Source organism: Nomascus leucogenys, chromosome 9 (genome assembly GCF_006542625.1).
Source record: "Nomascus leucogenys isolate Asia chromosome 9, Asia_NLE_v1, whole genome shotgun sequence".
Classification (NCBI taxonomy): domain Eukaryota; kingdom Metazoa; phylum Chordata; class Mammalia; order Primates; family Hylobatidae; genus Nomascus; species Nomascus leucogenys.
The window spans coordinates 5,402,760-5,428,532 of NC_044389.1; the positions used below are offsets into that span (position 1 = coordinate 5,402,760).

Genomic DNA, 25,773 nt, shown 5'->3' on the forward strand with positions numbered 1-25,773 from the left:
GAATCTACACGTGATACAGTTTTACAGAACTATATACTCCCCTCCCAAACATGTTTGCATATAAAAAACAGGTGAAATTGGAATTAGGTGTATAGTTTAGTTCATAGCACTATGTTATACTGTGCCAGTTTTCAGGTTTTGATAATGCATTATGTTTACATAAGATGCTAACATCAGGGGAAACTGAGAATAGGATACAAAGAAATTATCTGTTCTACTTTCATAGCTTTTTGGTAGTCTAAAATTATTTCAAAATAAAAAATGAAAACAAAACAAAAAAATCCCCCCAATTTCTAGAGAAGTTGGCTAAGATTCAAATAGGTTAAACAATTTACACTTATTTTTAAAACCCTCAAGCCAGTAAAAGGCCAAACTGAGATTTGAGCTCCAGGACTTCTGAGTCCAAATTCAGGGCTCTTTATACCACAATGCTCCTATTAGCCATGCGTTTAGCTTGAGCAGATAAACATTCAAGTGACAGTTGAAGGTCATTTAAGTAGATAGAAGAACATGTTCAAGGTCAGGAGGTAAACAAAAGCAAGGAAAGAAAGCACAAACCATCAAAGCCTGATGGGTAGAGGAAAGCACAGGACTGAGAGAACTGGAGCCATGGAGGGGACAAGAACAGAGACAGAGGGAACGAGAGGGTGTAGGCTGTGAACAGGATATCCTGATTTGAAGATGGAGTGACTCTTGATGATGATAGACCCTCGAAATAGCCCCCGAGAGGAGATGAGTGGATCCTACTGAAAGTAAAGGTCTGAGTATGAGATGGTCAAGGAATTGCAAGGCCTGAGAGACAAGTGAGTGGTCCACTGGGATATTTAGGTGAGCCAGAATGATGCAAGAATGTGATGGACAGGAAGATAAAGCTCTATCCCTCCTCACAGTGTAAGCATCCTGGGGGTAGGTACCGTGCTTTATTTATCTTTGCTCATCACAGAGCCTACAACAATGCCATGGACTTACAGCGCCAATGATGTTTGCTGAACTAATGAATGAATATTCTCATGCCCTAAGAACCTGAAACAGTTACTGACTCTTATTTAGACCCTATTTTCCCATGAGGGAGTAGCTTTGATTGATCAGCATGAACCAAACTAACCATTAAATTCCATCTAAAAATATGTTAATATCGTTTTTCATAACAAAGATGAAACATCTTACTAAATTTTGTTTAAACAGTTATTTTAAGTGTCATATATTATAAAGTAAATATTAACCCATAGAGTTCTGACTATCACTAACATCTTTTTTTCTTTTTTTTTTTTTTGAGACTGAGTCTTGCTCTGTCACCTGGGTTGGAGTCCAATGGCTCAATCTCGGCTCACTGCAACATCTGCCTCCCAAGTTCAAGCAATACTCCTGCCTCAGCCTCCCGAGTAGCTGGGACTACAGGCACCCACCACCACATCCAGATAATTTTTGTATTTTTAGTAGAGATGGAGTTTCACTATATTGGCCAGGTTGGTCTCGAACTCCTGACCTTGTGATCTGCCCACCCCTGCCTCCCAAGGTGCTGGGATTACAGGCATGCGCCACCGTGCCCAGCCACTAACATCTTATAATGCGTGCACATCTGTATGCGCACACCTATACACACACCTTTCCATTCAGAGAATTAGAATGTAAGGTGGTATTCAGAGCTGATCTACTATGGTCTCGATTCTAGAGTTGTGCTGTCCAATACAGTAGCCACTAGCACCATGTGGCTGTTGAGATTTAAATTAAATAAAATTTAAATAAAATTAAAAATTCAGTTCCCCGTTTGCACTAGCCACATATCAGAGGCACAATAACAGCCTGTAGCTAATGGTTACCTTATTGGACGGTGCAGATATAGAACGCCTTCATCATCTCAGAAAGTTATATGGAATAGTATTGCCTAGAGCAACCCACAATGACTCACTAATTCGTCTTTTCTGACCCTTTCCTATCTCCCTCACACCATAGTGTCACCTAAGTTTAGTACTCTACTTCTCAATGGACACCTTACATCCAAAATGCTGCACTTAACATTTATTAGATTACTTTTCAGCACAATTACATAAACTTTGACTATATTAGAATCCTGTTGTCTTTTATAAAAACATATCAGATTTTATGACTATTAATATGTCATAATATGTGTTTAATATGGTAAGAAGTGTGTCAGACAGAATAACAATGCCCCAAAGATGCTATGTCCTAATTCTCAGAACCTATAAATATGTTTTATATTACACGATAAAGGGGAATTGAGGCAGCAGACGGAATCAAGCTTGCTAATCAACTGATCTTGAATGGGAAAGATTGTTCTGGAGTATCCAGGCAGTCCCAATATAATCACAAGGTTCCTTAAAAGTGGAAGAGAAGGGGAAAAGAAAAGTCAGTGTCAGAGTGATGCAATATGCAAAAGACTCAAGCCATGGCTGGCTCTGAAGATGGAAGGGGCCATGACCCCAGAAATGCAGGCCATCTCTGGAAACTGGGAAAGGCAAGAAAACACATTCTCTCCTAGAATCTCCAAAAAGGAACAGAACCCTGCCAACACCTTGGTTTTAGCTCAAAATCAGCGTGGACTTCTACACTCCAGAACTGTAAAAGATAAGCGATATGTAGATTTAAACCGCTAAATTTGTCGGTAATTTGTTCCAGCAACAGTAGGAATCTAATAGAGAAGTTTCCTAAAAGTCAATATAATTGATGTAACTTTTAGTTATTTAATTTATTTTTTTATTTATTTCTTTTTTATTTTGGTAGCTGTGGGGAAGTAGATTGTAAAAGTATTCGTGATACTTTAAGTCTTGGAAGTTTTTTGTTTTAGTTTTTGTTTGTTTTTATTTTTTCCCCTAAGACTTTGAAGCTTCAAAATTGGCCTTGTAAAACTTTGTGGGAGTGAATGGAAGAAAGGTTTGCAGAGGCAGAGAGCAGGCCTTGAGCTGAGTATCCAGGCACAGAGTAGCTAATGTAGTACAGTTGTTTGCCTGGAAACGACTGAGGATAAAATTAGCTAGCCTATTTTGCTTCAGGAAATGGGCAAGGAAATGACATAATCTTTAAGAACAGTAGAAAAGGAAATCCATAATTTATATTAGTGAGTAATTTCATTTATAATAGCAATAATACAATTGTTCTATTGTGTCTAGTCACTGAGATTTATGTTATCAGATGAGTTTTAATCTCCATATGTCATTTTTTTGGTTTAATGTGTTTCTGCAGACAATAAACATAAGAAAATAAAGCACTGAATTTCACATCAAAGTAGTAAACTAGGTCTAATGTATTTGGGATGGGAAGAAATTTGTAGGGACCTATGCTAAAATACAACCTAGAGTTCTCATATGTACCAAAAGATTATGATAATGGTAAGTGCTAAGAAATTACTTCTAAACCTTCTGAAAATTCACACACTCATCGCCTTTTATGCTTGCCTGAAATTTTCGCATTACGAACTGACAGGGTTTTCTTGAAGCTTTAAAGGCCAATGTTAAAATACAACATGGAATTGAAAAAAGTAGGAAAGGCCAAAAATGAATAAACAAAGGAAAGGTTTTGACAGATGACAGAAGAAACCAAGCAGCAGATAAGCTCATGGAAGCTGGTATGGAAATTATAGACAATTTCTTGGTCAGTTTTTTTCAGCAAATCTATTCTGAATGAACCTGCCAACAGCTCTGAACATCCTGTGTCCACTCTCAGAGCCTCTGAGACCCGCTACATTCCATCTCTTCAGACCCATGTGTCCAGCTGCCTACCACACACCTCAAACTCAACATGTCCCAAACTGAACTATTCGAATTCCTTTCTACCCCATACCTGCTCCTCATCACATTTTTCCTGACCCAACCATTCAAGCTGGAAAGCTCAGTGATCCTTGAATCGTTCCTTCTTCCACCCCTCACCATTTCCAGCCCATCACCAAATCCTCACCATCCCTCCTCCTCTGACCTTTAAGGTACACGCACTTCACATCCATTTCCAGAGCTCATTTCCAAAGCTCGTTACTCTCATGGGTTCTTGTGGAAACTGTAATTGGTCCCTCCTAACTAGTCCTGTCAGTGAAAACGATGTATAACCACTGGACATCGCTCAAATTATTTTATTTAAAAATATTTTTGTATGCTTGTTATCTGAAAATCACTGTACAAAGACACGTCCCTTGATATCAAAAAGTTCTAGTGGGATCAGGAACAATAAATAATACAGAATAATAAAAATAACTGCAGTTACTACTTATTGAGCATCTTTTATATTTTTGGCATTGTTACAGATGCATATATTGCCCCTAATAATCATAACAGCCCTACAGGCAGGAATTACACTCATTGTATAGCTGTAGATATGGAAAGCTCAGAGTCAGAGAAGTTACTAACTTGACAAGATCTCACAGTTCTGCGTAGAAACCTGAATTTCTTGAGGGCAGAGGTTGTAATAGTATATATTATATAATCTTGTAATAAACTATATTTATAAATATATTTAATATAAACGTATTATAATCCATTATAGTGAAATGTTTATAATCCATTATAACAACATATTCATATATTATATAAACTATATTATATGATAATATGATAAAACCTTTTCATTTTCTTTTTAATCTCAGAATTTAAAAAATTCAAAGTGCCATATATTATATATTATATATAAACTTATTTTATTATAATCTATTATAAAGTGTTTATAATCCATTATAATACAATGTTTATTATATAAACTATTATGTAATAACATAATAAAAGCTTTTCATTTTTATTAATGCCAGAATAAAAAAAAAATCAGACAAAGTAGTGGCTGGCTTTATATATAATGACAGTCTAAGTCAGAGGAAAGCTATAGCCTGTAGAATGACATTCATGTTCCTTAAACAGCTTCCATATCAAAGTGTCAGATTCTTCCTGTTTATGTTTGTGAGCTCTAATTCTCCTTAATATACCTTGGTCCTATCATCTCTTACTGCTCTTACAAAGAAAATGCATGCAGTTAATGAGATTTTATCCATAGGGGCACTGTGATCATTTAATGAAAGAATGTCTGTGGACTGCCTACCACAGAGCCTGACAAAGAGTAGACCCTCTATAAGAAACAGTCAATACAGCATAATGGCTAAGAGAGTGGGCTGCATAATCAGCTTACCTCTACTCCTTAATGCTGTGTGACTTTGGCTAAGTCACTCAACCTCTCTGAACCTCAGTCTTCTCACAGGTAAAAATGTGGCTAATAATAATGCTACCTATATCATGAAGTCCCTATGAATCCAATTGGATAATGCATGTAAGCAGTTAGCCTGATTTAGTAAGCCATCAATAAATAGTAGCTTTCAGCTGTTATCTTGCCTCCTCCCCAGGAAAGCAGAATTGCAATAAAAGTGTTATAGTGAAAAGAGAAATCAGTGTCTGCTTTTCATCCACTGCATTTATATAGACACCAGACTTTTTTGTGAAAAGCGCACTGGTTTATCAACTGAACAGAAAGAGAGCAAACCATGGGATTTGGGAGCTCAGAGAGAACATTAGCTGAAATCTAGCTTGATCTGGCCAAGTTCAGAGATAAGACAGAGGTTCATAAAAGAAAATCGACTTTCCAGTGCTGCAAAGCTTATTTAAGGCAAACCCAAGAGTAGATTCCAACCTTTCGTTTATAATCCCATGCTCGTTCAACTACGAAAAAACTATACACATTTTTGGAGGTCAGTTCAATACCTTCTCATGTGTTAGAAATTCTAAAATAAATTGCTAGTCACATTGTTCCCAAATGTCTAAGTGATTATATTAATTTAAATCAACTATCTATGGCTCAGTTTTTTAAAATTCAAGTAAAAGGGAATTTATATACTACTAAACGCATGTTTCCAAATTACTTAAAATGGGTTAAGATAAAAATATGAATACTCTCATTGAATTAAAGTTTTTAAGATTAAGTGAGTTTTATAAAACCACTCAAATTCAGAAAGCAATGAACATTGATTAAAATAAGGATTGTCAACAAAAACTTTGAAAAATAAAGTGAGGATATTAAAATTGAGTCGGGGTGCTTTTTGCCTTCAGGGAGATCCCACCTGCTAATTCCCTGACAGGACAGACTACGGAAGCGCTTCTCTAGCAGCTGTACCTTCAGCTGTATCACCTGGGAGCTAACTGTTTAAACTGTTTGAATATGCTGAGTATGCTCATTTATTGGGTAACTATTGATCAAAACTTCCTTTACTCCAGGCATAGTGGTAGGAGTGGGAACTGAAATAATAAAATAAAATAAGGTCCCTGTCTTCAAGAATCTTTGGATACAATAGGAGAAGCAGACAAGTGATTAAGAAGCTGCAATCCAGGATAATGGATATCAGTAGTTAACGCTTAGGATAATCAAAATCAATAGCTAACATTTATGAAACACATACTATGTGCCCAGCAATATACTAAACACTTTCAAATTGTTTCACAAAACCCTCTCAGAGGACTGCTATGATTAGCTTCAGGAAACTGAGGCCAAGAATCTGCTCAAAGCCACCAAGCCAAAAAGCAAGACTCAAACCTGGGTCAGCTGAGCCCACATCCTGTCTGTAAGTGACAGTTGCTCCATGAGTGATTGACAGGGAACATATAATGTGTAACGGCACCCCCAGGAGAGGCTCCTAACCCAGGCTTGGTGGATCAGTGCCCATTTCCTAGAGGTCCCCTGAGCCTTGAAACCTGAGGTGAATTGGGATCGTGCTGGTTGGAGGAGGGTAAGAAAGACCTTTCAAGTAGGCAAGTGAGTGAAAGAGGACTCGCCTTCCCACTGTCCTAAGGACTGTTATGTGGCCTTCAAGTCCCTTCTTGGTTTGGCCCAGCCTCAACTCTTTATCACTGTCTACTCATAGGCTTCTGAAAAGTTAAATGGAAAGTTTCACATTTTTCAGTTTCTTTAAAAGACCAAGTTTGCTCTCCCTGCTGGGTCTCTGGGCATGCCATTCTTCTGCCTAGATTACAGCACTACTCCTGGGTAATGCTTAGCCATTCTGCAGGTCTCAGCTGCAGATTGTTTCCTTCAGGGAATCTTCCATGAGTTCTCTCCAGGCCCTCCCCAAACTGGCTTTCAGGTCCCTACTATGCACCCTGTGGCCCCCTCTATGTTTGTCATCACGGCAGTAAGTACGCTAATAAATCCACCTTCAAACATTTGCCTTCTCTATGAGACTCCATAACCTCCATTAGCAAGGTTTGTTTTATTCATCACTGTATTCCCAAAGCATGGCACAATGCCAGGCACATAGCAGGTGCTCAATAATTATTTGTAGAATGAATGAAAAGATCTAAGTGTATGGAGTAACATCCCCATCTTGTGGCCTTTTGGAGGATGCTGGGTAAAGTCTTAATCCCCTGCTGCATTTTCAAGACCAAAAGCACAGGTGGACCTTCAAGATCCTTACTCCATGCACTGGATAACATTGAAAAAAAAAAAAATGGGACCCTATCTCCAAGTTCAGTGTTTCCCATGGTTAGTTAACACAAAGCAGGAGAAATAGTTGGAAGGGAATCAACCTGAATATATGGGTCTAAACAGAAGTGAGGCACTTAAACCAGACAAGCCAGTTGCCTTGTCTACTTCCATTATGGAGCAAAGGATTTTATTTAGGTTTACCATCTGGAAGGTCATTTTCCAGGTATATATTTCCTCATGGACTGAATCATTCTCAGTTGGATTTACAGCCTACTTCCAACCATAGAGCTCAGATGCAAGGAGAAAGCAGACAGTTTGGAGAGGAAGCACCCAGCTGGTGGCCAGGCATGGTGGCTCATGCCTTTAATCCCACAACTTTGGGAGGCCAAGGCGGTGGATCACCCGAGGTCAGAAGTTTGAGACCAGCTTGGCCAATGTGGCGAAACCCCGTCTCCAATAAAAATACAAAAAATTAGCCAGGCGTGGTGGCGCATGCCTGTAATCCCAGCTACTCAGGAGGCTGAGGCAGGAGAATCGCTGGAACCTGGAAGGCAGAGCTTGCAGTTAGCCGAGATTGCACCACTGCACTCCAGCCTGGATAACAGAGTGAGACTTTGTCCCAAAAAAAAAAAAAAAAAAGAAAAAAAGAAGCCCCCATCTAGTGAGTGGCATTGTTGGCCCAGTGTCCCCGTCACGCTGCCTCTGCTGTCACAGTTGCGTTTGTTAATAATTGAGCTATGATTAGTTAGTGTGTGGTAGAATAGAATGATGGCATGTTGTTATTAAGCTCATTTCGTTATGGAATAATCATAATTAGCGTGCAACTTCTCTCTTTGTGTGTGGTCCAGAAGAGGATGATGGCGCATAAATTAAAGTTATTCCCAAAGTGGGATGCTTTGAAAATGTTGCAGAGAAAGAGCAATAACATTAAAGTTTTATAGCGAGATTAGAGTTAGAGTGAAAATTTTTATATACAAAAGCATTAAATTTTGACAGACAAGTCTATTCATCCCCAAAATAATAATCTACAACTTCAGAATCTTAGACTATTTAAACAGGAAAGGTGCTTAAAGGAAGACTAACTCTGATTAAAATGAATAAACATTTTTAAAGGACTTTGACCTCCCCAAAGTAATTATTTCAGGCAGTTACCGAAGAATTTCCTGTGAGCCATGAACTAAGCACATCACACAGACTATCCTATTTACCCTCATCAACAACAGGGGCCTGGTAAGTAGGTGTTTTCACACCCATCCTAAAGATGAAGAGATGCAGCAAAAGAGGATGAAGGGTCTTGTTCAAAGTCTCATCGTGAGTAAACGGTGGACCCAAGATTCAAGGCACCAGAATCTAGAGTGCCTGCTTTCACGTCCCTTTGCAAAACCAAAAGTTAAACATACCCTCTCTCTGTCAGTTTGTTACCCTAAAATGTTTTAAAGATGTATTAAAGTTATGGCCTCACTTCTCAGACACTCCATGGATGTCTTCTCTGTCCCTTTGCCCAACAGAAATTTCTGGTATAATAATAAGCCACAGTGAAGTCAAAACAGCAGAGTATTTGGAGTTGAAAAACAGGCGCTTTGGAATAGTTTAATCTTCCACTTTATCAGGTCACTTAATCTTCCTCGAACTTTTCTAAATCTGTAAAATGGGTGCAACATCTATTTCACACAGCTGTTGAATTTCATGAAATAATATCTTTAAAAGGGCCTGGGACATGAGGATTGCTCGAACATTTGTTGGTTCTGACTCAATGATTGTCCCTGGGCTCCACAACCCCCTCTAAAATTGGCAACACCTCCTCCACCCCATTGCATATAAGAAGCCTGGAGGTGTAGAGTTGGTCACTGAGACATTGGATTGATAGGATAAATTTCTTTGCTAATATTCGAAACATTCTGGAGGACCCTACTAAGTCCAGAGAAATCTTTTCCCTCAATTTTGTCTCCTAAACAAACCAAATCTAGCCCTTTCTAGTCACAGGCCTAGGTTGTTTAGCCCAACTTTAAAAGTTAATTGGCTCTTTAAGCCATCACTGAATGTAGAGGAAACATACAAGCCCAAATGAAAACATTCTTCATTTATTTTTCAGATAGAAGCAATCACCAATGATTCACTCATTCATTCAACACCCTACAAACATTCAAACATTTATTGAGTGCCTACTATGTATTTTTGGGGGGGTTTTTTGGTTTCTTTTTGGTTTTTTTGTTCTGTTTTGTTTTGTTTTTTTGTTTGTTTGCTTTTGAGAGGTAGTTTCACTCTTGTTGCCCAGCCTGGAGTACAGTGGCGCCATCTCAGAGTACTGCAACCTCCACCTCCCAGGTTCAAGTGATTCTCCAGCCTCAGCTTCCTGAGTAGCTGGGATTACAGGTATGTGCCACCACACCTGGCTAATTTTGTATTTTTAGTAGAGACGGGGTTTCTCCATGTTGATCAGGCTGGTCTCGAACTCCCGACCTCAGGTGATCCGCCTGCCTTGGCCTCCCAAAGTGCTGGGATTACAGGTGTGAGCCACTGCACCCGGCCATTTATTTTTAATAAAATATAATGCCAAGTGTTCAGAATATTTGGAGATTGGTAAAGTTCATATAAGTTGTAAATATTTTTACTCCCTCTTTCAATCATCTCCCAAGAATTAAATTCCAAGAGTGATGATTTACACTGTATGTGAATAGCACAGACGTGTCTGAACTCTCCATGCTGACGACCTTCCAGCACTAATAAGGCCTTCTCCCCTCCAGTGCCTTTGGTAATGGGCATCTCCCTTTCCAATTCAGCCACTTACATCATATTTAAGATTATGACTAAGTTTTCATTACCGCACACTCTGCCCTTTGTCACAGCCCAGGGACATGAAGTTGAACAAACAAGTAGATATTAGGCAAGTGTTCTCTTATCTCTTGCCACAAAGATAAAAGAAAAAAATTGAAGAAACAAATGAAACCTCCTGTCTGAACGTTAATAAAAGAATTAAGAACCAAAAGACTTTGAAATACCATTGTAAACACTGACTACTACTAAATACTACTTGGTACAAGCAGGTATGCTTTAAGAACTCTAACTGAACCACAGTCTCTAACTGAACCAAAATCTTACATGTTTTGCTTTTACTAATCTGTAAAATAGTGGGGATACCGGCCCTTCTGCTCATCCAGAGGTCAGGGAGACTGAGTGGCAAAGGTGCCGTGCCAAGTGAAGAGAATGGCCCCAGTGTTACATAAATGTTACTACATGGTTTAGGCTCCAGAAATCTCCTCTGCCTTCTATATTGTTTGTTTTCAGAGAATGGGAGAGGCGATAATGCAAGGTAGAGGGATGTGGCGAGCAAAATAATGGCCTCCAAAGATGTCCACGTCTTGCTCCCTGGAACCTGTGAATAGGTCACCCTACATGATGAGAGGAACTGTGCAAATGTGATTAAATGAAACATCAGGAGGTGGGAGATTATCCCGGATTAGCTGGCTGTGGCCAATGTCATCACAAGGGTAGTTGGAAGAGGGCAGCAGGAGGGCAGCAGGGTCGGGAGGTGGGATGATAAAAGCAAGAAGTTGGAGGGATACGAGGAAGGGATCATTAACCAATGATTGCAAAAGTCCTCTGGAAGCTGGAAAAGGCACAGACACGGATTCTTTCCTGGAGCTTCTGGGAGCAACTAGCCCTGCTGACACCTTGACTTTAGCCCAGTGAGAATGACTGCAGACTCTGAGCTCCAGAACAGTAAGAGGATAAATGTGGGTTGTTTTGAGCCACTTGATTTATGGTTATTTGTTATGGCAGCTATGTAAAACTAATACAAGTACAAAGCTGTGTTCTCTAGTTACAAAGACCAAAGGACTGAAAATCAGAACACTTTGGTTCCAATTTTGTCTCTGACATTACTAGCTGTGTGATTTTAAATAAGTCACACTGCCTCTCTGGGCCTTGATTTACCATATACCAGAGGGCTCCACTAGTTAACTCTTTAGTGCCTTCTAACTCTGAGGGTCTACAGGAGACACAGTGTGAAAAGCACAGAGACACTTAAATCAATATCCTCCTTGTCCTACTGATGATATTCTCAATTTTAATTTATATTCTCCTTCGCCTATTATACCTCAAGCAATGATAAAGCCAGATAATAAATTCCAGACATTGGCACTGAAGACATAGAGGCATATTAAATGCATTTATAAGTCCTGGGATCTGTTTGACTAGTATACAAGATTTTTTTGGAAAAACAAAACAAAAACAAACAAAAAACAATGGTGCTACCTTAGGTAGGTCTATTTTAGAGAAAGACTTTAGTTCTAGCCAGACATATGGGCCGGCTGTTCCACTGCACCCACTGAGTGTTTATCTTCTCCACTCCTGTGCAATAATTTTAATAAAAGTCCTGTAGCAGCCCTCACCCCAGGTGGCGAGCCAGCCCCACCTGTCTCTCTTCCTGACAGACTGTTGAACATGGATGCCTTCCAGAGACAAAAAGTCATTATTCTGCCTTCTCAACCTTTCTGTTTTTGCTCCAGGTAGCTGTTGCAAAATGTTGTATACTTAGAAACATGATGTCAGCTATTTCTTATTTTGCCATCATTGAGATGTCATGTGACTTGAATTTTCCAACAAAATAGATCACTTTTCACACCTGTCCCCATTCTGTACACACAAGAGAAAATTAAATGGATTAAAGGGATCCTGCCAATTTATGTTTCATTTCTTCTGAATAAACAAGCCCACCCAGGCACCTGGCACTGGAAGTGAGCTGAAGACAACCAGGCAATGCTTTGCCCTTCACCAGTTCCATCCAAATGATATTTTATGAAGCTGAGCTGTTCATTGCTTTCAATCTGTCAGATTTTATCAGGATTTTCACCAAAATCAAAACAGAATCCAAACTATTCTGAGCGCACCTTTAAGAACTAGATTCTAGGTACTTAGCAAATCTGACAGTAGCTCACTCATGGTATTTTGTCCATTTGACCAAGGATTGCTCGTTCCCTTTGTGGAACCACCGAACAAGGATAAGCAAGTTAGATTCGTATACTTCTTTCTCTGAGACTTGGAGAGGGTCAGGTTTTTCACACTGACCATCTTGCTGAACTTGCTCAGCCTCTGAAGGCTTAAGTAATCCAATGGAGGCCTTCTAGGATATGACTTGAAGTTAAGAAGGTGATAGTCATTATTTTAGCATATTAAGACACCGGACATACGCTAGGAAAAGATTAACTCTCACAATGTGAAAAGGTCTGAATAACGAAGTCCTTGTCTCTCTCCCCACTTCCCTGCAGGATTTGAAGCACCCACTTCTCCTTCCCCTTTTCCTCCCAGGCCAGCCCCATCCAGTAGCAAAACTAGATGAGGAAAAGAAAGGCAAAGAACTCACACTGGAGGTGAGACAGAAGGGAGAACTTTGGGAACAGATGGCACAAGAGACATTCAACAATATCTTTCTTTGCAGATAAACATTAATCTTCCTGAAAAGGATTGTATCTTCTATTGATAGAAGTCATTCCATTTTTATATTTTTTAGTTTCTTCTGTGAGAAAAAGCAGTTGAGTAAACAAAACAACGATCATGCCCCCTACCCCTAAAAAAATATATATCTACACAGTTTTTTATACATCTCTCAATTTTTTGTGGTTCCCTGTCCCTAGATGGAAATCATATGTTATCCATGAATCAGTCTTGTAAAGGTCAAGGCTCTTGGTTATAAGCAATGGAAACCAAATATCACTAACTTAATGAAGCAGAAAAGGCATTTGCCGAAAGGATATTGTGTCACTAACTCAATCAGCAAAAAGGCCAGAGAATCCAGGCTGAGAAAATGGGCAGGACCGGAGTAGAGTGAACAGCAGCGAGCCAGGCACATTTTGTCAGGAAGCCACCTCTGGTGACCACCACTGTTGACAGTAAGAACTTGGTGTCACCACCACCAGACACCTCCTGTTCTTGCCTCCAGGATTTTGACACTAGCCACTGCCCTTGCTGGATTCCACACTTATTCTCAAACTAGCACCCAGAAGCACTTCTCACCTGGCTTTGTATCACTGGAACTTTTGAATATTTAAGCCTAGGCAATGGACACATATTCCAGGAGCAGGGGCCACGGAAAAGGAGTATCTGGCCTTTTTGTTACCTGTGGAGGGTCTTGACTTTGAGTCATCCAGGTTCTTGACATTTTGAACAAGGAATTGGACAATATTCACAAACAAAGCAACAAAACAATGAAGCAACAAAAGCACAGAGCTATTGAAATGAAAGTACACTCCCGTACACTCGACAGAGTGGGAGCAGGCTCCAGCAAACCACTCAAGAGCACTGGTTACAGAATTTTCTGGGGTTTAAATACCCTTTAGAGGTTTCCTACTGGTTACTTAGTTACACCCTATGTAAATGAAGGAGTGGCCCACAGCCAGTCTGATTAGTTGTGATAGGTGACCAATCAGAGGCTGAAGTGAAGTTACAAGGTTACAAGTGAAGACTTGCCCCATGACCAGCCTGATTGGTTGTAGGAGGGGACCAATCAAAGGTACTTTCCATTTTTCATCTGTGAGGCAGTGCAAAGTCAGTAGCCTCTTATCCTTTTGTAACTTGGGTGTGGAGAGGTGGGGTTTTCCTTCTGATTCAGTTCTAGGAAGTCAGTGTGAATCAGCCTTCGGTTCCCTGCCTCCAGACTCTATTCTCCTGCCTCAATTTCAGCTTCTGTAATGGGAAGTGAGGCCTCCCTTCCACCAAGACTCACATTTTAAAGGTCTCTGCACAAATGGAAGGGAAGGGTGTTGGAGCTTGACTTTCCAAACAATAGCTGACGTCCTGCACAGGTCCATGTATCTTCGTACCTGATATCCATGTAATTCTTCACTTAAAAACACTTATGCCTCGTATGACGCAACGTTTCTTAAACAATCAAGCCATTTTCAAGCTCTCCCAGCAAAGGAAGGCAACCCTAAGCCTTGTCAGTTACTGCTTCCAGCTCAAAGTCTAAGAGCCCTGAGTGATGTTATTTTCCTCTCTATTTCTGTTGGACTCCACCTTAATATGCTGTAGCCAGTGGCCTGAAATGTAAAGTTAACCAACAAAACTCATTTTTTAAATGGCATAGTAGGGAGTAATGAAAGACAAAGAAAATTAGTCAAAATATACCAATGTATACATGACGTGATAAAGAAGGAAATATGAGTCCTGGGGTTGTAGCTGATAGTTGTGATTTCTCCCCGCTGCTGTACAATTCATTTTCCTTTCATCTTCAGCCAGCAGAATAACTGGTGTGGGGTCTTTAGCTCATGGGTGATACAAACCTTCCTTTCCATCTGGGAGATCACAGCCCTGGTGGGTTTGGCCTGTAGGGGGCAGCTGTAGTTTTTCATTAATTTTTACCACTTGATAAAGTAATAATAAGGATGCTGCCCAGGGAATCATCTACACTCATTTCTTGGGTAGTGAGGCCCTATTTCCTCCTGAAAGTCAGAATCAATCATCCCATGATTCTTATTTTCCCCTCTTCTCTCAGAAGCATGAGTGGCTTAAAATGATTAAGCTTACTTTCCAATTCTTCTGAAAACTGTTAGTACATCCTCTTGAAGAAGCATTTGTCCTTGCGGTACTAAAATGACTAACAGAATCATAGGGAGAGAAAGCAAGCTTTATAGGTGGGTCATTAGCTTTACCAGGTAGAGAATCAATTCCCATTTCCAATTCATTATTCCTGGACATGCACATCTCTGAGTATGGAAGAAAGAGTACCGTATTTTGGTTGACAGTTTAGGGTGTATTCTGGATTTTGTAAAATTGGGTACTGGCACTATTATTAAGTATTCCATTGTCCATTGCACTATTCCATAAAGCTAACTGCTTCTAGTGATGGGGATGGGATGAGATCAGGGAACTCCAAGAGTATTAGCATTGCCTTGTTTTTTTTATTGCACTTAAACTTCCAGTTGGCCCTTCCTACTGTAACAGTCCTTCCTTCGTAGGTCAGGAAACTTATGAAGACATTTGCCAATTACTCAGGAAATCTATTCCAATTGTATAGAATATGCACACTTATGTATACATATATAATATTTATATGTTCACATATGTACAAGAACAAATAACCATGTTCAAAAACATGATTATTTACCCTAAACTGGACTTTAATTATTATCTGGCTTTTTAAATACCTGTTCCTCCTGGTAGGCCTTAGTGGAATTTCAGAAATTAGTCTAGATTAGAGCCATTGGAAAATCTTCCCTTGGAATATTTAGGTATTTCCTTTTTCCCAGGGCCCAGTTCCCATGGTAAATCGCTACCAAGAAGGCTTTTAAGGAAAAACCAGTAGGAATATAAAGAGTATCCCCTTGTGACTTTCTATCGGGCTTTTTCAGAGGGGGCTCAGACCTGCCTTTACTCAAGGGGTTCCAGCTTTTTGATGTGGCTCAGGGCTGAGAATTGTACGAGGCACAATGACTATCCATTACATAAGCTCAAGTCAGGACTCTTTGCAACACCTAGAGATGGTTTTATTTCTTATTTGAATTCATTAAGAAAGCTATAGTGAGCTTCCAATCAAAGAACTCATGATCAATTATCCACCTCAAACTGTATGGATCACACCCTTCCAGCTGACCATGAAGGTAAGCACACCACGTTACCTCTCCCAAATAACTGCTGTTACTTGCTTGGGTCTCTGGGTCCTTCCCATTGAGTTTATGAGACCATTGCCCCTGCAGCGGTTCCCACTGGCATCTCTGCCTACAGAAAAAACCCCTGGACCACATCTCAAAGGTGCTCACCTCAACAATATATTTGTCAAAGCCTTGGTGAAGACAGTTCCTTCTAAGACCTCTTGGAGGATGTAGTTAGGGGAACCACACTTGATTAGCCAATCAAGAACTATTGTCTCTGTTAGACATAGTCTATGCTACACCAAGTTTCATTTTGTTTTGTTTTTTTGAGATGGAGTCTCGCTCTTGTTGCCCAGGCTGGAGTGCAATGGCGTGATCTTGGCTCACTGCAACGTCCGTCTCCTGGGTTCAAGCAATTCTCCTGCCTCAGCCTCCTGAGTAGCTGGGATTACAGGCATGAGCCACCACGCCCGGCTAAATTTTTTTTGTATTTTTGGTAGAGACAGGGTTTCTCCATGTTGGTCAGGCTGGTCTTGAACACCCGACCTCAGGTGATCCACCCACCTCAGCCTTCCAAAGTGCTGGGATTACAAGTGTGAGCCACCGCACCTGGCCACACTGAGTATTTTCTGACAGATAAAGTTTACTTACTCTACACCTCTGTAGAACCTAGGTTTTATTCAACTAGCCAAGTCAACAATGAGAACTATTTTTTGCTGTTTGGTCTAGCACATCAAATCCAGAATCTCTAGGATGTAAGCCTACAATGATAAATGGGTTGATTTATAATTGATTGATTGATAAACACATTGATCTATAATTATGCTTTTCCCTCCTTGGTAGAGCTTCCTCAGAATTCATTTCCCTGTAGATTTTGCTCATAAGAATTTAGCAAAGTCCTATTACTCTTTTCTTATGCCAGCTTTCTCCACCTAGGTTTGCCTTTGTAATTTCTCAAGCACCAACTCCTCCATCACACACACTCAATTCATGCATTCCCATTCCAGACCTAGAGCTATCACTAGAGAGGGTGAGCACAAAGGAACAACAACTTCTTACAAGGCAACTCCCTCAGGCAAAGGTACCATGCAATAAATTCCCCTTACTTTCCCAATTTCCACAATCATTGTAGAAATATTTTTTCATATTCTTTATAGAACTTTCAGGTGTTTTGAATTGGGAGGATTACTGTGCACTGTGAAACCACTATATCCCCGGAAACCTCTCCAGCAACAACTGATGCTGGTGATCACACTCCTATTTAGAAATCCTCCTTCTATGCTTCTATGTCTTCATTCTTCTAATTTTGCATCTTTGTCCAGTTTCTGACTGTTCCTCACTATTCCAAAATGACTTTTTCTTCTCTCTTCTATTTCCATAGTTTGAGCTATAATCAATCGATTATTTTCATCAATACATCCCTAGGCTTTACCCCTCTTTACATCTCAAAATTGCCTCTGCAACATCATACGTCCAAGACAGAACTCCCCTTCCTCCTGCATAACTCACCATAGCTCAGGTTAGGTTCCTGGAATCATATTTGAGTTGTCCCCTCCAAATCTCATGCTGAAATGTGATCCCCTATCAAATAACTCCATAAACTATCTAAAATCTATCCCATTTCTTAGATTATATCACTTTCTGCTCAACAATTTCCAAAGGCTTCTCATTACCCTAAAGAAAAAAATTCTATAGTTTGAAAACTTGAGACTACTGGTGACCTCCTCAACTTACTCCCAGCCCCATAACTCTCCAAACAGATCTCCAGGTCACCCCTTGACCTCCAGTCACACTCCCCAAATAATCACAAGTTTCCTCTCACTCTCATATCCACCCTTCATGAGCTCACTTCAGCATCACTGTTCATGCTATTCCATCTTCCAACTCCTAACCCTCTACTCTCAGCTGAACTAACTAAAGAATCCAAGAACTGAAAGACAGAAGACAGAACAAGAGAAAGAGGATACAACAATTAGATGCCAGTCGTGTTCTTGAAAGGATATTCTAGGTAGGCCTAGCCTTTCCATTCTTTGGCTAAGTGATACGGTTGGATGATTGTCCCCTCCAAATCTCATTTTGAAATGTGATCCCCAATGTTAGAGGTGGGCCTAGTGGGAGGGGGTGTTTGGGTTAGGGAGGCAGATCCCTTAGGAAGGTCTTGGTGCTGTCCTCAGAGTAATGAATGATTTGTCATTCTATGAGTTCACAGGAGACCTGTTTGTTTAAAGGAGCCTGGCACCTCCTCCCTCGTTCTCTCACTCCCTCTCTCACAATATGATACTCCAGGTCCCCCATCGCCTTCCACCATGAGTGGAAGCTTCCTGAGACCCTCACCAGAAGCCAAGCAGATGTCGGTGACATGCTTGTACAGGCTGCAGAACCAAGAGCCAAAATAAACCTCTTCTCCTTATAAATTATCCAGTCTTAGGTATTCCTTTATAGCAGTGCAAATGGACTAATACACTAAGTCAGAGAGAGGAGGGGGCAGAAATGACAAAAACCTCTGGATAGATGTTTGGGAGACTGAGAGTAGAGGAAATCTGTGCCCCATGCCCAGTAGAACTCTGAAAATTGGCAAGATCCCAGGGTTCTCAACCTCACATACAAAGAGCACAGAGTACTTATACAGCAGGGCAGTAACAAATCTGGAACAAGGGACTTAGTGGTTTCATGGAGGGCCTGTGTATCCACGCAGTATCAAGCAAGAGAATGATGTCATTGTACCAGGGAGAAGCCAACCACATGGACAGCATGGACAGACTCTGTACAGAGACAGAGATAATTCTTATGGTTGGAACCAGGAAGACACAGCAATTACCTGGGTAAAATGACTCAAGACTGATGGGAATGAGAATGGCTCAGCTGATGCAGGTGTGGTTAAATGACACAGACCCACAGAACACATGGCTCCACTCAGTACCTGAATATTGCAAAGCCATGCTGCCTTCTCCCAAACACCCTCCCTCCTCCCATAAATGCAACCTAGGCAGGGTAGGGAAGAGTGGTATGTGCATGAAGATGAACTGTCTGTTACCTAGCAGAGTGAGGACCCCAAACAGAAATTAAACCCAGAGGCAGAAATAATAAAAACAGTATTTTCTTAACTGCCTGATTTTGTGCATGAGATTCATATCTACGTATGTGCATTGCGTATATATGTATGTATTGTTTTCATTCATTATATTACTGATGCAGTTAAAACTATTGTGATGAAAAATTGTCTATCAGTTAAAAACACTTTGTGGCAGTCATTCCAAAGACTGTACTTCCAGGCACAAAATCATGCTAACCAACTAACCAGCAAAACAGATGCATACATTCTCTGTGGGAAACACTATACGTAAGGACCTCCAGAAAATTATTTTCACAACTTTTCTTAGAAACACATGTAAGAATTAATTTATTATAAATAATAGAATCTGACAGCATTGGGAGGCAATTTGTAAATTCCATTCTATGATCAAACAGTGCAGCTGGAAACTTGGGAAATGGACTAAATAAGATGGCCTTAGAGGTGACTCCAAAACAGCAACCCTCATTATATTTTTAGATCCTGATTTTCCTTCTCCTTGTATAATCTGGGAACATTTAAAATGTCAATTGCAGAAAGAGATCAGATCAAAATACTTGAAAATTTAAGACGCAGCTATAGAAGATATGTTTTTCAATATGTATATTAAGATATATGAATATATCAAAATATAGAATGTCAAAAATACATGAATATGTAATACATACATATTACATTTATATGTATATTTTAACCTATAATGTGTCTTGCTTTTAAAATACTTTGATATGTGTGTGTATGAATCAGTGGTAAACATACTGATTTACATAAAATCATTGACAAAAGCAGCTTATTAATGTAGAAAACCAGCAGAAAATAGACGAACATATCTAAAGGATGGAAAGCATTAATGGAAAAAGTTGCATAAAGACATTGAAGCTGATTCAAGTCACAGGAAATCTCTAAGCATTTTCTTCAAAAATAACTGTTAAATATATTTCATTGCAATTATACTTCACGACATGTTCATTCTCTGTCCCTATGGGATTCCATTTTGCATAGAACCTAAATAAAGTGTCAGACAAAAAAAAAAAAAAAAACTTTGCTGAGATTGGATTTAATTACCAGACCTAATTCTTCAGTATGACACTCAGCCAAATAACTGGGAGAAAATGCTGACTGGGCTAGAGACCTGAGCAACTTAGCTAAGTGGAAGGGAAAACATTTTTGATTAATTGAAAGGACAAACACTTCATCTTAAAGTGTCTAAAGGTGAGACATATAGTATAAATCTATAATGCTGTTCAACAGCATTGTTTTGACAATCCTGTGAATTACTGTATCATCTGAAATTGCAAGAAGCATATTTTCACAGGCAACTTTCTACACCTGAAGTAAAATTTAATGTTTTTTAGAGCTTCCAGAATAGGCATTTCTATTGCTCATAAAAACAATTTCTTACATTTTCAGGGTTAGTTTTACTGCAAAGGGTATTCTGCAGTAAATACCTGTAACTGGTTGCAGTACTTTGGCATGGCAGTGTCGGTACAAAATTGTTAAGTGAAAAATCATTTTGGAAGCCCCTAAGTGGAGGTGTGTATGTTCTCACAGGTTGAACTACCTCCTTACTATTGAAGTGCAGTGATTGTATATGCTATTTCAAATGCAAAAATGTGATCATTTTTCCATTTGTTTTTTTTTTGAGATGGAGTTTTGCTCTTGTCGCCTAGGCTGGAACGATGTGGCATGATCTCGGCTCCCTGCAAACTCCACCTCCTGGGTTCAAGCGATTCTCCTGCCTCAGCCTCCTGAATAGCTAGAACTACAGGTGCCCACCACCACACCCGGCTAATTCACCATGGCTAGCTAATTTTTGTATTTTTAGTAGAGACGGAGTTTCAGCATGTTGGCCAGGCTGGTCTTGAACTCCGGACCTCAGGTGATCCGCCTGCCTCGGCCTCCCAAAGTGCTGGGATTACAGGCATGAGCCACACACCCAGCCTCCCTTTTCAAAGTCATCCTGCAATCAGCAACAATTAATATGCTTGTAAAATATAGATCACTTTACTGATATTATTAATTCAACACCATATTAAAATAAAGTTTATCATCAATGCTCTAAGAAATCTTGAAATTGACATGCAACCTCTATTTTTATATTTTAAAAATCTTTTTCCCCTTAGTACTTTTTAAGGACAACGACATGAAGCTTTAACTAGTATATTTCACTTTTATGCCAACATATTTTAAAATGTTGTGTGATCTGTTCAAATATGTTTCTCAGCTGGGCATGGTGGCTCTTGCCTGTGGTCTCAGCTACTCAGGAGGCTGAGGCAGGAGGATCACTTGAGCCCAGTAGTAGCCTGCAATGAGCTAGGATCATACCACTGCACTCCAGCCTGGGTAACAGAGCAAGACCCGGTAAAAAATAAAATAAAATAAAATAAAATAAATAAATAAATATATATATATATATACACACACACACACATATGTATGTATATATATACGTATATATATGTGTGTATATATATATATTTAAGATGTTTCTTAAGTAATGAGAGAGCGGAAAAAAAGGATTTGGCTACTTTAAGACATCTCTGCGGGACTTGCTGGTTTTATGAAAATGAAGTATCGCTAACCAGGAGGAAGTTATTTAAAGGGACATTAATTGGCGGTTGCCAAAGTAACCTCCCCTGATTGGAGGAAAATCATGACAGGGAATCATGCTGCAGTCAGAAATATAACAGGGCTCATTTCCCTTTCTTCTCTCCTTGCCTTTGCCTGCAGGGAAAGAACAAGGAGTTTCTCTCTCCTCATGGCTGCCTGGGACACATGCGGAGTCGATTGTCATGTTAAAAAACCGAGGGATAAGCAAAAACACATCCAAAGCAGGCAGCCAGAAGGAAGAGGAGTCTGGGGTCCAAGTCACAGGCACACTGGAGGCAACTGGGAATGCCTCCTCTGCAGAGGGGACAAGTAAGGAGCAATATAGTCACTGATTCAAACATCTGGAGCACTCGAACGTAGATGTCTTTAAATGTGTTTGTGCAGTCATGGAGGGCAAATTCTACCCCTCCAAGCAAGCGAGTGTGTGGTGGCCAAAAGCCTCCATCCTGCTCCTTCCCTTGGTTTTCCTGAGTCCCCATTTTGCTACTTCAGGTTTCTCTCCTGGCTTTTTTCCTTCTCAAAAGAAAAAAAAAGTGCAACACACTTAGTCTCCTCCAGCTGCCAAAACAAAATGCCACAGGCGGAGTGGCTTAAACAACAGAAACATATTTTTCTCATGGTTCTGGAGGCTGCAAGTCCAAGATGCACGTGACTGCAGGGTTGGCTTCTCCTGAGGCCTGTCCCCTTGGCTTGCAGACGACCACCTTCAAGCTGTGTCCTCACATGGTCTTTCATCTATGCATGCCCCTGGTGTCTCTTCCTCATCTTATGAGGTTGCCAGTCCTATTAGATTAGGGCCACACCCTTATGACATCATTCAACCTTAATTACCTCCTGAAAGGCCCTATCTCATATTCATATTGGTGGTTAGGGGTTCAACATATGAATTTGGGGGTGAGGGGCTCATAATTCAGTGCATAACATGCCCAGACAGAAGTGAGTCATTTATCCACCATTACGTATGGAATGGCAACTTTATTTTTTATTTCAAACTGTAAATATATGCACACACATATATATGTGCATCCTAATAATGCTTTATTATAAAAATAATTCATGTTCCTCAGAGGGAAAATTTAGACAACAAAAAATAGGAATTATCCATAGTCTGCCACCCAATCACTGCTAAAATTATGCTCCTTTTCCTCATGACTTTTCTGAGTATATTTCTAAACTCGTCATCTCTATACATAGTCACTTTTATATACTGTTCTCTTCACTCATTAAAATGTTTTGATATTATTTACAATCCTTCAAAATATTTAATGACTTTATACTTTTCACCATAATGTTATGTCTAGTTTTCATTATTGGGCATTTAGACTGATTATCAATTGTCTCTATTATAAGTATGTTGGGTTGGTTTGTTATTAACCAATGCATTTATTATCCCTTAAAATTCTTGTTTTGGCTCGCAATTCTCTTTTAGGCCTTTAGATGTTGCCTTGGGGAAAAGATGATACGCAGATTTAGAGTTCATGCTCAGTTTCCAAGTTTTATAATGGAGTTTTGACTCTCACAGCAAACATGAAGCAGAAGGTCATTTTTGAGTCTCAAAAGCCTGACTTTTGAGTGTCAAATAAAATCATGGTGTATTTGTGGCATTTCGTTTTTACCAGGAACAATAAATTTGAAAGGATGTGAAAACAGTAGACACAGTTCATCCAAAGTCCCAGAAGTCAGGGAGAGAAGGATGCTGTGGCCACATACGACTGAGCGTGCATTCAGCATTTGAGGATGTGTATACTGTATGTTGTGAATGTAGTTTCAAATTCAGGGACTGCGATGCTACAGTTGAAAGAAAAATAGATGTCCAAGAAACAGAATTAGAAAAATAATTTTGGGGATAAATTCTTTCTCTAATCTTTGATAGCCTACCATGTTCATTTCCACTTAAATAGATAGATAAATATCTCATTTTTCCATGGATAGAACAGAGATAGCTAATTGTCCATCTCAATATTTATTTTCCACTTTTTCTCGATAAAGAAAAATTAATCAGTGCAATCACATGCCTCACTGTTCTCCAACCATAGGTATGACCGTGGGACCAAATTCTTGCCATTGAGAAATAAGTAAAAGTGTATCAGGTGCCTCTAGGAAATCTTAAAAGTTTCCATCCTGGAACATGAACGTGATTATCTGGGGCTTCAGCTGCCATCTCAGAACATGAGGACAAGTTCATGCTCCTGGGCTTGTGCAGTGAAGAGTGGGAAGGGGCCTGGTTACCAACAATTTTGCCAAGTTGCCAGACTAGTACCAGAATTGCTTTTACCTGAGAAAAACACAATTCTGTCGTGTTTAATCTACTGTTATTCTTTATTATGGGTTTTTCTGTTATATGCAGCCAAACCTAACCCTACCAAATACAGTGTGGTACCTGCTGATTTGGAATAGCTGAGAATTAAGTATTCTCAAGCTATAGTAGGGGAGCAAGACACAAAACAGAGGACTGTGAAGCTAAAAAGAAACGGAGAAGTCATTTGGCCAAGCTGCTCTATTTTGTAAACTTGATCAAATCTCTCTGGATTAAGGCTGGTCATCCATAAAATAATGTCCACATCTCAGCTTCCGGGATGGTTATGATCTGGTCCCTTCCGTTCCATCCTTATTTCACAATATAGAAATTATCCTCAGGAACTGTCAACTCATGTTAGTATCTTGATAAAACATGCACATCATTTCCCCATGTGTTAATTATGTGCCAGTCCCTCTGTTAAAAATACGCTTTCTCTGCTTAGCCATTTTGCTCAAAAATTCCCTTTTTGATGAAAGCTGTTTACCTCCAAACTCCCAGACAGGATGATCATTTTCTCTTCATGCTGTCTTTAAGATTTATGTGTTTTTATATTATTGGACTCAAACATGTAAATAAAGTCAGCATCTAATGCAATATTATTTATTTCTATATTCCTAGTACCCAGAACAGAAATATACAATAAGTGCTGAACAACTGTTTGTTGAATTGAATCACATTTCACATTAGGAAATTAAGGACTCTGAAAAGGTTACCACACTGGGTTTTAACAGAGCAAAGAGAGCCAAGATTTATAGCAAATGTTCAAACGAAAGAGGAAGAAATGAAGCAAAAATATTAATTTTAATGTTAGCCCCACTAACACTCCCCAGTTTTTCATCTTCTTAATTCATTGGGCTTAAACATGAAGCCTATGGTCAGCCAGAGATGCTGATTGCCTTGGGAGAGCATTGCTCCCATCTCCATGAGACCACACTCTGCACTGAGCTCTGCTGGCTTGTGTTCCCTTGAGGTTCCAAGGGCAGGCAGCTTAAATGTCATCCCCAGAAGAATCTGCAGTGAGTCAGAACCATACATTCCATATGTCAGCTTTGAGTCCATTCTGTAGGAAGAGCTGAAAATGTATCCCCTATTCTATTTTCTGTCCAAAATTAAGTCCAGGCATACTGTCCAAGGTAGCATGTCAGAGATTCTGCAATGAGATTGGACGGTATCTTGAAGATATTCCAATAACCAAACGTCTATAAAGAGATGCCTCTTATTTGAAGACAATTTCCTTGCTATTATTAAATTCCAAGGAATAAATTTATATCCAAAGATAGATTGCTTTACAAGTTTAAGTTCAAAGACATGAAAATCTAAAAGAACTAAAGTTTGAAATAAAATTCTCTTGCCCCGTGTATTAAAATTCAAAGTACAAAGTCCACTTACAAAACAAATACCCTTCCCCTTCATATCATCTTTTCCGCGGCTTAGCTGGCAGGATTTGCTGCCCGGGTAGAGTTGAGGTTCCTCCAGTAACCACCTGTCTCTCTCTGGAATGGGTCTGGAGCTTCCAAAGCCTCTCAAGTCATAGTAATTCAATGCCCAGTCCCTCAGGAGCCTTACTTTTAAAGAATCAAAACAGCTAACAGGACTCACAAAATTACCAGACCCCTCTGTCACACTCACCCAATTTAGAAAGCCAATCTTCTGTGCATAGGTCAATTATTCCAGGCAAAATTGCATTTCCAGAACCAGGGCTATCAGGACCCCAGTAATCCTGGTATCTGAGAGAAAAGGAAAATCTTTCTGGAGTCAATCTCAACAGGACGTTTCTCATTCAAGACCAATTGTCTGTATTCCATGAC

At 39.7% G+C, this 25,773-nt stretch overlaps 1 protein-coding gene across 1 annotated transcript in view; it reads right to left on the minus strand.

Moving 5' to 3' along the window:
* Positions 1-25,773, minus strand: part of RFC3 (replication factor C subunit 3) — a 145,103-nt gene that overhangs the window by 80,460 nt on the left and 38,870 nt on the right. The window lies entirely within an intron of this gene.